Source organism: Erinaceus europaeus, chromosome 5 (assembly GCF_950295315.1).
Source record: "Erinaceus europaeus chromosome 5, mEriEur2.1, whole genome shotgun sequence".
Lineage (NCBI taxonomy): Eukaryota > Metazoa > Chordata > Mammalia > Eulipotyphla > Erinaceidae > Erinaceus > Erinaceus europaeus.
Genome location: NC_080166.1, coordinates 32588870 through 32606671, shown reverse-complemented (window position 1 = coordinate 32606671; position 17802 = coordinate 32588870). Strand labels below are relative to the sequence as shown.

The 17802-nt window shown below is 39.3% G+C and overlaps 1 protein-coding gene across 1 annotated transcript in view; it reads right to left on the bottom strand.

The window, feature by feature from the left end:
* Positions 1–15261, bottom strand: part of CDH6 (cadherin 6) — a 199659-nt gene extending 184398 nt beyond the window's left edge. Inside the window, exon 1 of the mRNA XM_060191189.1 lies at positions 14901–15261. The gene's annotated coding sequence lies outside the window, so the exon portion shown is untranslated. The remainder of the gene's footprint in view (positions 1–14900) is intronic.
* Between the last annotated feature and the right edge of the window lie 2541 nt (positions 15262–17802).

Below are 17802 nucleotides of genomic sequence, written 5' to 3'. Positions count from 1 at the left end.
AGGGAGAGAGAGAAAGAGATAGATAGAGAGAGAGAGAGACCACAGCATGGTAAGGAGCATGACATACAGACTGAGTTATCTTCCAGCCTTAAGAAATTTCTAAGGTGACAGCCTCTAGTTCTTTTTAATAGTGAATATATATTATAACAAAGTGGATATTAATCAATACAGGCCACCCAAACAAAAATGTACAAGCAATATTGTTTAAGTGGCTATTGAAATGTAATCATACCACCTAAATCTTAACTTTAAGCTAGATTTTGTGCACAAAATGATTTTTCTCTGCTGAAATATATTTATACTGATAAGCATATGGATAGCTTTGTGTGGTATGGCAAACACATTGGGGGAAATTGCAGCAATTAGTAAAGCAAACCACATGAAAACTTTCTGAGACATATCATCAAAAATAAAATGAATTAGGTTTCAGTATTTCTGAGCTTTGATTCCTTCGAGGCTGGGGCAGGAAGTCAAAAATCAAACTTGAAAATTCATAGAGACCCTACAAGTCATAACAAAAGCTGACTTTTGTTTTCATGGAAGATGTAAGTATGGGGAGAAGACAAAATATCATCAACTCTGAATGTGCTATTCATTATATACAAAGCTGGTACTATTGGCCTATTATTAATAGAGCAGGCACTTTAATGATGCTGACTTCCTTCACTTGTTTTCAAGTTCTAGCTTCATGCTTAGAAAGCCTGTTACTTTCCCAAGATAATAAATATTTATTTATCTAACCATAGACTAGTAAAGTTGCAGATTTATTTCACATTAGAAAATCCTGAGTCCACGGAGATTCATTCTGTATTGAGTATGAGAAAATAATCTAACTGTTGCCCCCAAGTTGCTAGTTTTTGTTTGTCTTGTCACCCACTGTCTCTTCAGCACTGGACACAAGAGGCCCTCAATAAATATTACAGAATAAATAAATTAATGAATGATGAGTTTGAACCTTCTAAACCCTCTCACAAGGCTCTCCCTGGGGACTAATAGTAAGTGATTTCAAGATTGACTAGAATTGAAACAAAGCATTAGGCCCAAAGCTGAAAGGCTTTTGTGAGGCTGATATTTGTTGCTTTGAACCATCATTAATTGGCCTGACTTGTTATGAGGACATACTGCTAAATTTATTGAGGGATAAAAATGGAAGATGTGTTCTATAATTTCTTACTAAGTATATTTGCTTCTTGAGATACACATATACACTATAGTTAAGAACGCACACAAATGCCTATATGTTTGACATTACTTTTGGATATGAGACTTTATTTGAATCAATATACCTATTTACCATTTGAATACATACACATGCTTACACACCCATTGTACATGGAAAGCACAGAAATATAATAACTTACAGCATGGGTTATAAAGACTGTCAGGACTTAGCTTTATCTCTGACAAGTACTAAATGTGTGACTCTTGGACAAATCATTTTAGCTGTTCTGTTACCCTAGTTCTTTCTCTTAAATCAGAAAGATTGACAGGGTTTACTCCAGATCATTGTTGTAATCATTACACTCATACAATATAGTTAAAATAGTGCCTGAAATTTGTGTGTGCCCTCTAAGTCTTAGCTTTTATTATTAATCTACTGTTTTCCCCATTGCCTCATTTTTACTTCTTAAGCAAAAGGTTAAAAATAATATTTTAAAAACACGTGTATGAGGGTTGGGAGGATAGCATAGTTCTTATGTAAATACATTCTAATGCCTAAGGCTCTAAGGCCCTACTTTCAATCATAGGCACCACCATAATAAGCCAGAGCTGAGCAATGCAGTCTCTCTCCCTCTGTATCTTTCCCTTCTGTACTCCTCTCTTATTAAAATAAAATATTAAAAAATATATAATATTATTTGAATGAGAGGTAAAAAAAATCCACTTACTGAAAAACAGCAATTGCTTTATTTATCACAGAAAAATCTATAGCAGCGTACATGGATGCTAAAACTGCAGAAGAAAGCACAATATCAGAAAGAACAATGTATTGTTTTGGTTTGAATTTGGGAATATATTGAACAGGTCAACTCAGAGGCACATCCTGTTTTCAGACACAAATGCAGAATTCAGAAATCAAGATGACAGACGCCAGCTAATCTGTTTAGGAGAACATCAATTGTTAATCAGACTCTAGGCAACATTGGTTCATATAAAGTTTTAATAAAAAAAAAAAAGTCTGCCCAGAGGAGGGAGAGGTCTGGAGGCCTGGTTTGGAAAGCCCGGTCACTTATGTGCTTTGTTCCTCCAGTTCTCCCAACACTACTCCTTGGTAGGGTTTCCTCCTTCGAAACTGCCCCTTTTAGAAAGGAGTCAGAATTAACAAAAATTATTAGCACAGGGTAGAAGAGTTCTATTTTTTTCCCCACTGGTGTGAATAAACTTGAAAAGGAGATAAAGCGAACAAGAAATGTATCAAAGAGAATCTTTTTGCAGCTGGCTTAAGAATTACACCCAGTAAGCATTTACTTATCAAACCCTCAATATGTGAGGGACACATTTCTTGGTGACGCCTTCACCTTAAAACTACAATCATGGGACAAGAAGGATGTTTTAAAAACATGCTTTCTGTCCTCCCAAACCTGGATCAATCTGTCCCATAAGGGCACTGAATGCTGGCGTTGCCTTTTTTTTTTTCCTGTGCAGGAAATCGCTCAAGAGATTTTTTTCCAGAAGTGTTGGATGTATATCATTTTTTAGGAGCACTTGTCAATAAGATAAAACCTAAACTGGAAATATTCTGAGAAGCACAGCATCTTCTGAGAAGCTGAAGCTTCGTGGCTGTTTCTTTGCAACACGGCTCAAATGCCACTGCTTGTTTTAAAGTCTTCATTGCATCAAAGTTATTGGTGCCAATTTCTTAATTACTTATCATGGCAAGTTTGGCTCTTGTTTTTGTATTTTTGCGTGTGATTAGATTCTTTAAACATGATGCAATGATGAAAAGCATTTAAGGAAGGAGAAAACCACCAAATTATTTTTAAATGCATTGTGATTAGTGGTAGGGAAGCAAACACATATGCCAGTAAAGTTCAGAACATGCAGGGTGTAAAGCAAATTTCTAGTTCTTTAGTGCTCAATTAATTCAACATGAGGTTTCAGTAACTTCTTCTTTTCTGTCCACTGTATAAAAATATTCATTGCATCACATTAAAAACAGTCACTTGAGTGCATTTACTCTTATGTAGCTTTCAACTTCATATTTTAAATAGTTATTGCTCTGTTTTATGCTCTGGTAAAAGTATGGGTCTTCACATGGTCACTGGACAATTTGCTGTGTTCTTTCCTCTATTGTGCTTATATATTTAATATTTTTATTGTTTTTCAGAGCACAAAGTATATATCTGTATATTTTGGGGGGTGTAAATTTTTTAACAAAAGATGTTTTTAATATGTTTCTTTTTAAATTATATTTTTATTTATTATTAGATAGAGAAAGAGATATTGAGGTAGGAGGAGGACTAAGGGCAAAAGAGACAGAGAGTACATCTGCAGGCTTGCTTTACCACTGGTGAAGATTTCCCCCTGCAAGTGTGGGCTCAGGGACTTGAACCTGGATTCTTCTGCACTGTAATGTATGCATTTAACCAGGTGTGCCACCGCCTAGCCCCAGGGGTATAGCTTTTAAAGGAACAAAAAATCATGGTCCTATTTAGAAATATATTTGGGAATATGGTATCTGAAAATTAAAAGTAAATTTGAGGAAGAGAAAAAAGCTTCACGAAAACAAAATATTTAAATACAGGACATATTTTTGCCTGTGATTATTTCTAGGACAATTTACATGCAGGCAGATATATTTTCTCTAAAAGCTAAAATCATCACAGAACCTATACTTTCTGTATCTGAAGGTTTGGAATTTTCTTCTCATGACAATAAGTGAGCTCTTCATTCTACTGTCTTAAACCATGACCTGCTGTGTATACACACACACACACACACACACACACACACACACACACCATGATAGATAAGTTAGAAAGAGGAAGTTTTATAAAACTACGGCACTGATGTTTACAAAATCCCAGTTAGATACTTTTAAAATTATGTATTTATAGGCTGGAGAAACATCATAGTGGTTATGCAAAGGGACTTTCATGCCTGAGTATCCAAGATCCCAAGTTCAATCCCCAGCACCACCTTGAACCAGAGTTGAGCAATGCTCTGTTCTAAAAAATATTTAAAAAATTTAAAAATCATTCATTTATTTTTGAATGGAGACAAAGAGAAACTGAGAGAGGAAGGGAAATTTAGAGGGAGAGAGACAGAGAGACACCTGCAACCCTTCTTCACCACTTCTGAAGCTTCTTCTCTGCAGGTGGGGATCAGGGGCTTGAACCTGGGTTCTTCTAAACCACAGTGTGTGTACTTAACCAGGTGCGCCACTACCTGTCCCTCCAACTAGATACTTCAAAAAAAGTAGTTTAAGAAAAGAGTAACAGTTGAGATACAGGCGCTCACCTTGGTTCATGTGGGAACTCAGTAGTACCCTGCCAGTTTGGGTGGGCTTCAGTACTTCGCATTGGCAGTTACTCAGTTTGGCCACAAGTTTAATCTTTGTTAATTAGAACCTGTTGCTAAGTAGAGCTTTCCATACTTTAGTGGAGTACGAAATTGAGCAGTTTTGCGTACTTCATAAAGTGGATGATTGTAGATAATTGAAACTTTTTATGATTTTTGCAAAAAGGAGGTTTTTAGGCTTTGCAGCTAAAAATATAAGTTAATTTTCTTGCTGAAATCTACACAATATGCTAGAAGGCAATTGCTTTTGGAAGTAAAAATGCACACCTTCAAGTATAAATCAATGCCTTAGAAAATTTGTGTTTGCCCACAATTCTAGAACACTTACTCTTAGAATAAAGAAGATATACCTTTTGCATGAACGCAGTTAAATTGAGCTGGTTTCTGACTTAACCAGATTAGATATAAATGTAAAGCATTTTGTTTTCCCATTGACTAGTCTACTATGCAATCAAGGCAGAAAATTCATTTTTTATGATACATTTTTGTCCTTGAGAATTGGCAAAACACACCTAGAGGCTCTGTTATTATTGTCTAAGAATGTGTTTAGTAATTTAAACATTAATATTTGTTTCTATACAATTCAAGTGAGAAACCAAAGGATAACTTTCAAATCACTGTTGTTTAGTTGGCCATTTTGGCTGTTCTAGATATTGTAACTGTACTTTACTTTTTTATTGTTGTTTCTGTCTCTGAGGCTTCAATGTTCTGGACTGACTTTTTCAGGGAGAGAGAGAAAGAGAGACAGACAGACAGACAGACAGACAGACAGACTATAGAACAGAAGCTCCCCTAGTGCAGCAGGGGTCAGGCTCAAAGTCAAGTCACATACATGGCAAAGCAGGCACCCTTCCAGGTAAGCTATTGCAGCAGCCCATCCTTTATTTTTCTGTTTATTTATTTATTTGCCTCCAGGGTTATTGCTGGGGCTTGGTGTTGGCACTATGAGTCCATGGCTCCTGGCGACCATTGTTTCCATTCCCCCCCTTTCTGTTTCTATTTGACAGGAGAGAGAAAAATTGAGAGGGGAGGGGAAATAGAGAGGAAGAAAGTTAAACAAACATCTACTGATCTGATCTGCTTCACCTCTCATGAAGCTTCCTCTCTGCAGGTGGGGAGTGGGGGCCCTGAACCCAGATCATTGCTCATATGTGTGCTTAACCAAGTAAGCCACTGCCCAGCCCACTACTCTTATTTTATTTATTTTTTAATTTTTAAAGGATTTATTAATTTAATCAGACACAGAGAAAGAGCAGAGCATTACCCTGACATAAACAGTGGTGTTGCAGATCTAACTTGGGGTCTTCTGAATGCAAATTCTGCATTCTACTCCCTGATCCACCTCCCTGCCCACAATTGTCCTCTATATTTTCTTCCTCCCAAAGAAGGAAGAAAACTAGGTCAATCATTTTTCAACATGATGTTATTCATTATCTAACTCAGTGGTCCTCAGACTTTGGATTTCATGGAACATTAACAGTTTTATTTATTTTTCAATGGGGACGTTGGCATTGGATTGCTTGCCAGATTTGAATTTTGCCAAAGGAAAAAGGAATGCTATCTAGCCATATACCTCCATGAGAGAATTGACATTTTAACTTCAAAGAAGTAGGAAGGTCAGTGGCTGTGTTCCTTACAAGGGATAAATTGAGATTTACAGAAAACAAGTTAGTCATCATTTTCATATCTGACCACTGATCAGACAGAGTGCTCGACACTGAAGAACTAGGGAATCATTGATTTAGTTAAATCTCTCTTAACACTTCCATCATGCCATTACAAGCAAAGCAAGCACATACATTTAAGTACATTTTGTCATATGCCACCAAAATAGTGATAAAAACTACAAAGGATAGTTTTAACTCCTTTTGGCAATAAGATCTTTACAAAGTAGTACAAACCTATGAAATTTCCAAAGAAGCCCGAATTCTAAATCTCTGCTCTCTGTAAGTTTCTGTATCAAGCTCCTCCTTCACAGGGTGTTTACAAATAACAATCTTGTGGATTTCAATTTTTCTCTTTGAATGTTAGTGTCAGAATTGAGTGGAGAACAGCTGCTAAGAACCAAGTTACAGAAGATAGACAAGAACAAAATGAATTTAGTGTGTCCATGGGCAAGTTATGTCATCTCTCTGGTCACGGCTTATTCCCAAATATCAGTGATGGGTGCTGGACAAAGTCATCTCTAAGCTACTTCTTGTGCCTGTCAACTTCTGAATATATCTCTAGTGTATCAAACTGTCCTTGAAGACTGGATTTTAACTATCAACATATGAGATTTTGAGTGGGGACAACAGAAAGAATAGCATTTAATGAAATGCTCCATCAATATCAAATTGTATTTTTTGAAATATATTTTCTTTTCTTTACTTTAATGAGAGACACAGACAGAAAGAAATACCAGAGCATTGCTTAGCTCTGGTGTAAGGTATTAGTGGGGACTGAATGTGGGATTTTAGAGCCTCAGGCATGAAACGTATTTTTTGCATAACCATTATGCTATCTTTCCTGCTCTTGGAAGAGGCCTTCTGTACTCTGAGGAGATTTTTCTTTTCTTCCTCTACCTTTTCTCCTTTCAACCCTTTTGGACATCCTTCTTCTTCTTTTTTTTTTTTTTTTTTATCTCTTCTTTCCACTTCTGGTGAAATTATATTTAATCAATAAACCATTTACAACAAAGAGTAATGAAATAACAAAATTGTGATCATTATAAAAAGACAATAGGGGTCAGGTGGTGGCACATCAAATTGAGCAACACAAGATAACAACACCCAAGGACCTGGGTTCAAGCCTTCAGTCTGCACCCATGGGACAAGAAGGAGGAGCTCACAAATGATGAAGCAGTGTGCAGATGCCTCTCTAGCTCTCTCTTTCCCTTCCTCCCTCATTTTCTCTCTATATATATCCTATTAAAAAAGATAAAAAATTATTTGTATCCCTCAGATAAGCATAGCAATCCTATTGTTTAAATCCTATTGTTTTCAATACTGTCTCCAAAGAGTTTGTCACTGCACTGAGAAAGGACTGAGCCTTCTGTGAAGTTGAGACACTCCTGTCAATTAAATGAATAACTGTCATTTTCAGTTACCTTCTTGAAGTACCCCTTCTGACATAAGGTACTTTTGGAAGGCAAGAGAAAATAATTTATTCTTATAAAAAGTATCATTATTTTGCTCAGACAAATGGCCTGTGTGCTTATTTATTTATTTATTTATTTATTACCACAATTATAAACTCTAATGTATGCTCACAAGGGGCTTCTTTTTTTTTTAAAGAATAGCCTTACACACATTCTTTTTAACCTTAAAATCTACAATGCACTGGTCAAAATAATCAAATCATTCCCACCCCCTCTGCTTCTCCGTATTTCTCAGAGTCACACTTTTACTTCTAAGATATTACAAGTGTTTTTTTTAACAATGCATTCATTAAATGCTGGCTCAAACAGAAAGTCCCTGGAAATTTAAACCAAAAAAAGGGCTAAATTAAGAGGCTGCAAGTCTAATGCTTTCCTTTGGACTTACTGTGTAATTATACTGTACAGGCTGCATGCAAATTACTTAGAACAGAGTGTCATGTGTAGAGAGGCGCAGTAAAGGTTTGCTTATTATTTACTTTGTAAATATCATTATTTGGGTGTATACAATTCTGGACCTGCTGGCCAGCGTTTCCTTTTTTAATTTTGGCTTTTAATTTTTATGCCTGCCAGTAATTTTTTAATCTATTATTTGACATGTATAGAGGTGAGGGATGCATGCTTTGCTAGCTCAGTCTTTTCTTTTTGTGTGTGTGTGTGTGAAGACAGTCTAACATATGCATGATTTTACTGTTTCTGGGCTGCTTTTATGTGCGCATGCATGTGTGTGTGTGTGTGTGTGTGTGCGCGCGCACACACACACACACACACACACACACACACACACACACAAACTATATGAACAAATGCATATACTATGGCATTGGAGCAGCCCCAGGTGCCATGGCACCTCCATGTGGTGTTTGGGTTCCAATGGAGGTTGCATACACTGCAAGACACACGTCCTACCTGTTGAGCTATCCCCCTGTCCCTGCTAGTTCAGTCTTTTACTACTTTATTCCATGGATAGGATCTGAATAGACGATTGACATTCAGTCTGTATCATGACTGTATACTTTGCATTGCAGAAGCAGAAGGACCCATAGTCTAGCAATTTAGCTTACAGAGCTACAAAGATAATAGGAGAAAAAATAGTTGCTGTTTTTTTGTCCCCTTATTAAAAAAATTAGTGCTACCCTGATGCTGAGGAATTATTCTGATGCAGTCTCCGCCCCCAGGTTTTACCACGCCCAGCGTTATCCTAGCAGTGCCCCCTTCAACCAATCCTGCCCCACACATCGCCCCTGGTTGTCGCCCAATAAAAGCCCCCTCGCCCCACCCCTCTCTGGGCTCTTGGCTCTCTCTCTCTTTCTCTCTCTCTCTCTCTCTGGGCTCCTTCGGGTAGCGCTCTCTCTCTCTCTCTCTCTCTCTCTCTCTCTCTCTCTCTGCGTGGTGAGGTAGTGGGGACAGCCATTGTCGGCTGACTCCACGTGGCCTGAGCCACCCCCATCCTATAATAAAGATTTGTGTACCCCACTTGTTCCAGACCTCCTCTCTCTCTCTTCTCCACGGTGCTGCCCGACACCTGACCACCACAACAACACTACCCAGAGTTCTTGACTGTGTGATTTCATTGTTCATAGTGGACTCTTCTTCTTCTTCTTCTTTTAAAGGATTTTTCTCCAGATAGAGACTGAGAGATAAAGAGAAGAAGAGGTAGAGAGATAAGGGAAGATACCACAGCACCACTCTACTGCTCTTGAAACTACCTCTTTCCAGTGAGGGGACCTGGGACTTGAATATGGGTCCTTGTGCATGGGAAGTGTGCACTCAACTGGGTGAGCCATGCCCCAGCCCCAGGAGCTGATATCCCTCCAAACACTACTAAACCTCTTGCTTTGATTCTCACAAGTTTTCAGACTACGTTAAAAAAAAAATTAAATGTGCTAGGCTTCCATTAAGATGTTATGCCATATGCCATATGCATAAAAAACATAACAAACAAACAAAAAACCAACCAAAACCCTCTGTTCTGGTTATTTTATAACTCATACATGATTATTCACTTTAGATGGTAATTTGGTGATTTTTTTTTAAAAGGATAATTTTCTCATTTGCTTTCCATGGTAGAGAACTGTAGTGTTTATAAACATGCTAGTGATGTAATTTGGTGTATAAAGTTGTATTTAGTAGTAGCAGTGTTTACATAGAGGAAATTCACCCTGTGTAAAAGTGGTAATTTCAACTCAATTTCTATTCTCATATTTTCCTCTTATGTAAATAACCACCTCCTCATTTCTTTTCATTTTACTAACTTGGCTATCTCCTCAGTGGGATTTTTTTTTCTCATGCTTTTCCATTTAGATAACTTATTAGGTCTCCTGGACATTTTGGGGGCTGAACTAACAATTTAGAAAATTACAGCAAGTGAGACAAAAAGTGTTCTTTTAAGTGATGAAATAGGAAAATAAATCAGACTGTGTGGAGGCTAGCATTGTCATCCAAAGTTTCTTCATAGGCTGATCCCTTTTCTAGGAGATTGATTACTGAATCCAGTAAGAAAGACCATTTCTATAGTACATCAAATTTAATAGTAACATTCTGGCTCTAGTTAAACTTATAAATCTCAGCAAGGTGATCTGATTAATTGAGGGTATGAACACCCAGCAGTTTTGGTGTAAGGATTATCAGCAGATGCAACAAGGTACCATAAGCTCTAATAGCCTATAGAGATGAGATCACAGAACACTTTCCTCCTACTTTTACTCTACGCTCATGCATGTGTGCTCAGAGCATTCATTCTCCACTAAGTTTGCTTTGTTGGGAAAGTTAATCATTTCCTGGATAGTTCAGTCTTGAATGTCTTTCAATAAAACACTGACTATATCTGATTCCCCTCTGGTACACTTTTTTTTTTTTTGGGCTTGTAGATCTTTAATCTATTTTACTTTTATAGCAGATGAAGGCATATCACCTTTTTTTTTTATGAGGGCTTTTGTACTTTTCTGCTCTTACTATATGCTCCTACTTTGGGACTGGTTGGGCTACAAAGCATATATATATGGTTCTATCGTTAATTAGGGAGGATCTACGGTTTCTCATGGATGATTTGAAAAGGGAAAATTCCTTGGGAATAGGAACTTAAAAAATCTAGGCCAGTGAATCTTCTTAAGCGGAAAGCTCAAACAAAAGTTGGAATATTTGGATCTAGGAAACTGTCTTAACCTTTCATCTATCTTCAAAATAAAATGGGAATTCCAGTGGAGGAAAAAGGAAAAGAAGAGAGAAAGAAGAAAGGAGAAAGAAGAAAGAAGAAAGAAGAAAGAAGAAGAAGAAGAAGAAGAAGAAAATCAAATCAAGCCTCACATTTCTTCTTTTTCTTTTGTAATATCATTGTAGCAGTGTCATAACTGGGTATTATGTGTATGAGATAGAGAGAAAGAAAGTTTTAAATTTCCTCTTTTAGCAACTTTCCAGTCTTTGTGTTGTGGATTATTATTCAGAAAAATAAATAAGATTAGAGAAAGTTTAATTATCTATGTTTTCACTGTTTTGTGAAGTAAATAAGGTAAGCTCAGTAGACACTCACTAGGCTGAAACACCATTAATAAATGCAATTCAGATTGAGTCACTGCTTGGTACTTGTATAAATCAGACCCTAAGTCTGATTGACCCCAGAGAAAGGGCTGCTGTGACTAAGCAGGCAGCACAAGGCAACTGCTTCTGCTGGATCTTATCTCATTTGGAACACATTTTAAACTTTAAAACAGATTTTTAAATTGGAGGTGGAAACATGCAGACTGTCAGCAGAAGAGACTGATTTCACCCCCACAAAACTTATCTTACCTGAAATTCCAGGAATGGATTTTTTTTTTTTTAAGGAGAAGGTTACCCTATAAATAAGTTGTGATACATCAAAGAGATAAACTTAAAATAAATTCCCTGAATAAAGGTGACATAGCATCTAAACATCTTTTGGACTTTGAATATAGGCTTATTAGAATGGGAACAATTTAAAATTAATCATCTCCTCTTCACTATAACTTTGGAGTGCTCACGACTCTGTGGAAGGGTAACTGAAATAATCTTTTGCAAATGTTTTCTTAGTTGAGGGAAATATTCATGTGAAAATTTAGAAGTCACAGTGATAATGGCACTGTCATTATCATTATTTTATTATGATTATCACTGAGTACATTAGAATGAAATACAGGCTTGGTAAGGTCAGAAATAAAGAAAATCTTATATTGAATGGCAATGAATTGTTTCCTAGTTGACCTTTGCATTCACTTGAAATTATAGAAAAATCACTAAAAGTACAGATACCTAGAAAACCACAGATGTATCATTAGAGGTTTAAATTAGAGCAACTATAAAAATAGTAGCAATAATGACTCCCTGGTAAATATGCCCAGGGAGTCCTTTGAGAGCACTAACTTGATTATAGAGGAAAACTGTTATTATCTTAGGAAACAGAATTCATGATGCAGCTGAACTACACAGAAAGGTGCATGGAGTGACCCACTAGAGGTCCCTTCCAACTGAAGTCAGTTTCATTAGTTGAAAGAATGCAGCCTTAGGAAGTTGGCATTCATGACTACACCATATGTAAGGGCCAAGGGAATTAATTTCATAGGAAGGGACAAGGTTTATCCAGTGTATTTGGCATATTTTATCTCCTTTTTAAAATCCACATATGAGACAATTCCTCAACTTATCTTGATTAGACATTTAGGACTTACTGTTCCATATATTGGCAAAGGAAGATGCCACTGAGAGTCTGGAATTGTAGTTGAACTTTATAGAAATGCTAGCAATTTTATATCTTTAAGATCTTTTCTTCCCCCCTTAAACATGAAGAGTATTTCTAAGTAAGTTTTTACTTGCAAATCTGATAGAAGTGGTGGGTGGAGGAAGTAAGGTACGCGTTTTTTGATAGTTGGTAACTTGGTAGAAAATCATTATTATCTTTGCAGAGTTAGCATCAAGAAATGTAATTGCAAATAAATTGATGTAAAAGCCAGAGAGTAAAGTCCCTCTAGAGATACCAGTCTGTCACTTACTTCTAGTGGCAGTACAAGATAATTGTAGACTAGTACAGAGGAATGAAACCATTGCCATTTTCCTTCAAAAAATGTGCTGCTGCCTCTTGTATTTTTCTGAGGTAATTTGGTACTTCCTCTGCTTCAAAAGTATGCCATGAACCATCCAAATAGGTAGCAGAAAATTTATCTTTTATTTTCCCCCATGTCTTTTTTACTTAGATCATAACAAAGAATCAAAGGGGGTGAAACACATCTCTGTGTGATTCTATTTTTTTTTCCTTCCAGTAAACTGTTGGATTTCTTTTCAGTTCCCAAGCTCTTCACTGAAAAATTAGCCTCTGGAATAAACTTTACTATCCTCCTTATGACATAATGAAGACATCTGCTCCATCATATTCCCTTCTTTCACATGACCTGTTTTCTAGCTCTCTCAAACAGCAGAACCATGCAAGTGATAATACACAAAGGATATTTGAGCAAAACTGCAAGAGGTCTCCCCACCCAACACTTCCTAAGATAGAATCTTAAGGGTTTTCCTTTTCAAGCAAGTTAAGAAAGTCAGGAAGGAAAAAGGGGAATCCTTGGTCTTCCTTTGTAAAGTCATATTTGCTTTCCATTCCTAAAAGAGCAGTGAATTAAGTAGGTACATGCCCTTCCTTGCTCTTTTTCACAGGGTGGAGTTTGTACCACTTGAATAATAAACACCCAGGAAGCCCAGATTTTGCAAGTGCATTCCTCCAGATCTAACACACACACACACACACACACACACACACACACACACACACACACACACACACACACACCCAGTCACTCCAGGCCCCCACTTGCAGGGGGCAAAGCTCTTCCCCCCACCTTCTGGGTATCAGCTAGTGAAAGTGAAGGCTGAAGGAGACACAGGCTGATAATCCTGCATAGTGTGGACACCACAATTCAAATGGCCAAGAGAGTGAGGAGACATGTGGGCTATTCCCACATGATTGAGCTTCTTGGTTCTTGACTGTTCTCGGTAGTTAACTCAGGTGAACGGCCCCTAGCACTCACAGTGACCTGCATATAACTCCCCATAAAATATGGATTTTATTGCAGCAGTGACAACCCTCCTCAGCACCACGCTGACCTCACTAGCATCTCCCTCCTGGAGATCTCCGAGAACTGTTGGCAGAATACCTAACTATGGGAGAAGTCATCGCAGCTCTGCAGCTGCTGCAGTGTGTATACACCATTGCAACGTCCCCTCTTCATAAAGGCCAGGATGAATGCATTAACTTCTCTACTTTTTTTTTTTCCTCCCTGCACCAGACACTTAGCACCAGGCGCACCGGGTCTGCTTTCCCGGCAGTCGGGGAGACCTGATCTCCCAGATCTTACTCGAGCCATGTCTTCCACATGACTTTCCCCTGGACAGCCCGCTCCATTTTCGGAGTCCAATGTGAGACTTTTCCTTGCAACCTAAGCATTTCTGTCCTAAGTGCACTGGCAGGCGTTGCCCCTAGCATGCAAGCGAACGATTTCCTTAGCTCCTTCTCTCGGCCAAGTAATCATTATAGCTTAAGTTTCCTGGTTGGGGTTTGGGGGGGGGGGGTGTCATTCTTGAGTTTTCAACCTCCCCTATTTTCGTTCTTTTCCCGCCCCCAATGCCAAGAAACACAACTCAACCACAGTAGTCCTCGCAAGGACCCGGGTGATGTGAGCAGGTGGAAAGAAATCCAGCCCCGCCCCGCATTCTCCCCTCAACATCCCCCCCCCCCAAAAAAAAGCTCTGCGGGTTCTGCACGCACCAGCACCCTAGCTAATTGACCACCCAACTTTGCAAATGCTGGCGCTCCCAGGACAGAGAGAAAGGAATAACAGCGGGGTCTTCCCGGATCGCTTGCTCGCACAGGCCTCCCCTCCCTGCCCCTGGGAGGATCCGTCTTACCCGGGGGCGGAGGAGCGGAGCCAGGGCTCCCGGAGAAGCCGAGCCGGTTCCGGGGCAGCCGCAGCAGCGCGCGCGCTCCCCGGGACTCGGACTCGGGGCTGGCAGCCTGAGCATCCCTTCCAACTCCGGCGAGCAGCACCCACCGCGAGGAGAGGGCGCTGCCTCTGATTGGCTTCCATTCACGCTACAGAATTAAGGAGGGTGGAAATAACAAGGAAGAAGAAAAGGGGAGAAGGAGAAAAAAAAAAAGAAGAAGAAAGAAGAAGCGAAAAAAGCATGCATCATCGGCACCACCACCACCTGCACCACCGACGCAGCCAACCGGGCTCGAACCTACCTCTGTTCGCCTTCCTGCGCCCTCCCGCCCGCGGATACCCCTCGACCCGCCCGGGCTGCTCCTGCCTCAGTAGCCGCGGCCACCGCGCTCGCTCCTGGCTCTGCCTCTTGGGCTGCCTGCCGCGGCTGAAACTGCAGCTCTCGGGCTGGGGAGGTGACGGGGCTCCAGAGCGCTGGCTCTTGTGGGCACACACTGATTTGCAAGTGAATTAAGTGGGAGGGAGCAGAGAGAGGAGGACTTTGTGAGAGAGGCCCAGTGCCTGCCCCCGCCCGCCTCCTCCCCTTGACAGAATGACTCCCTGTGTCTCCTCCAGCCCAGAGCAATTCGCTCTCTCCCTCCAACATTCGCGCACACCCCCCCAACCCCCCCCCCCCCCCCGGCTCGCCTTTCTTTCCCTTCTGCATTTTTTTTTTTTGGTGGTGGTGGTGGAGGTGGGGTTTTAAGAGATACTCAGAACTTGTGTGACCCCGCAGAACCCCTCATTTATTCTTTATTTTAATAAAAAGCACCTTGGATTATTATAAGTAGCGGTCGGATGTTCTTTCTCTACCCACCAAGTAATTCCAATTTCCAGAGACCTAGTACCTCCTTGTGTGCTTCAGTTGGCCAGTGTAGTATGAGAGCACGAATTGCTTGCACACATAGAAGGACACCCCGGTCTGTTCTGAGATGACAACACCGCTGGCTTTTTCTTTGCAACACAAACAGGTCTCCAAGAGGCGAGCAGAGGAGCCACGCGTGCGAGACTTCTCCTTCTCGCCTTCCAGGAAGACAGCTTTCTACATCGCCCTGTAAGCTGCGTTACTCTTTCGGAGTGAGTAACCCCAAGATGCTATAGCGCAGGAAGCCCTGCTTCCCTGGGCTTGCAGAAACGCTCAGAAGAAAAACAAACAAACAAAACAAAGAAACAAACAAAAACCCAAACCCTGCAGCTCGCCCCCCACTTCAGGACTGATCCCAGTTTTTCTAAATGTGTTAATGCAGAAATACTTGCTCAAGAGGGATGAGAAGTGATACTCAGAATCTGCCTCACCCTTTAACATGTTCTAGAAAAGTTCTGGAACTAGAAAGAACCTCCAAACTCAACTCTTGGAGACTCAATAGTTTGCAAAATTATCTTCACCGTTATACTACTACTACTGACTATTGTTATTATTTCTAATATTAAGAAACCAAACTTCAAAAAAGCAGGTCAAAGTGTTATTAGACGAGAGAAATGGCTTTCTTCATAGGAGATATAGACATGATGGAGCCAGGCACTGCTGGGTTAGGAAAATGAAATCTAATTACCACAGTGATTGCACCCAGGGTCAGAGCATCCCAAACCAGCTGCTTGTGTCTCCAGCAAATTCACAGCCAGATTGTCACTGCCTGGTGCTCTCAAACATCACAGGCTACTTGGCCTCCCAGTGGTTAAATTGGTTGGAGGTATGTCTTCTTCCCAGTTGAGTTCTTACTAGGAAATCTTTTGTTTCTCTGAGTATTTAAATAAAGCCCAAATCAAAGTATTTCCTCTAGGCAGTCAGTAGCTTCAAAGACTTGTGCGTGGAATGGTTTTTAGCACAGATGTTCCGCACATGGAAGAGGAAAAGGCTTTGAATTTCTTTCTTAAAAAAAAAAAAAAACTACCACCAACTAACAAAAAGGGGACTACACATTATTTCTGTTCATGTGGTTGTTTAATCTCTGAGGGAGGAAGGACAGGTGAGAAAGCTGTTTGCCATTCATTGTCGATTCCTTAGACCTTTGACTGGAAATACTAGCCCCTCTTGTTTGAAGAGTCCTTAGCTCTTTAGGAAGGACTTTCATAGGCTATTGTATTTGATTCTTCTTTCAACAAGTGGCATAATCTCCCCACCCTACCCCCTTAGAACAGAGCAAACAGATTTCTGAAAGAAAAAAAAAAGATCACATAGGTTAAGTTCAAGGGAATAAAACACATTAACAGAGGGGATGGGAGATGGCTCACTCAGTAGAGCACACACTTTATCAAGCTCATGGATTCAAGTCTCTAGTACCACAAAGCATCACTATGCTTGGCACAAAGGGAAATTTCATTAATGGTATTGTGGTGCTATGGTGTCTCTCTTTCTCTTACTGTGTTTGAAATAAAAAAAAAAGGAGAAAGAAAGAGATAATGAAATGGAGCAATTGCAAGGCTCTGTGGCTTGGGTGTGTGCGTAGAAATATATATATATATATATATATATATATACATATATCATGCTAATGTAAATATATCACATATATGTGTGTAACATAATTATAATATGTGTGATATATAAATATACCACATATATTTTAGTAGGTGTATACATTCATAAGTATACCAGTAAAAAGAAATCACTTTATAAAATTGCCTTTGGCAGAAAGGTATGCAAATTGACTTATTTTTAGTGGTAAAAGTGGGCTACGAATGAAGTTCATTTTATGCCATTGGTTAGGGCAGCTAATGTCTCACAAAGGCAATCTCTAATTGTCATGTATTAATTGTTCTTCAAAATTAGTAGGCCATGTATCAAAGATAGGTCAAATAACTACTTTTTAGAACCTGAACTGGAATTGGCATATTGCACCAAAGTAAAAGACTGTGGGGTTGGTGTGGGTGGGGGGAAGAATACAGGTCTAAAAAGGATGACAGAGGACCTAGTGGGTGTTGTATTGTTATATGAAAAACTGGGAAATTTTATACATGTAAAAACTATTGTATTTACTCTCAAATGTAAAACATTAATTCCCCAATAACAAAATTAAAAAAAATAACTACTTTTTAATTACAAGTAGGCTATCAGTTTCTCTGAACAGTTCAGCACTAAATTGCATCATGCATCACACTCCTTAGCCTCAAAAAAAGTTTGTATCAGGCTGTGGCTATGGATGCACCTGCCAACATTCACGAACC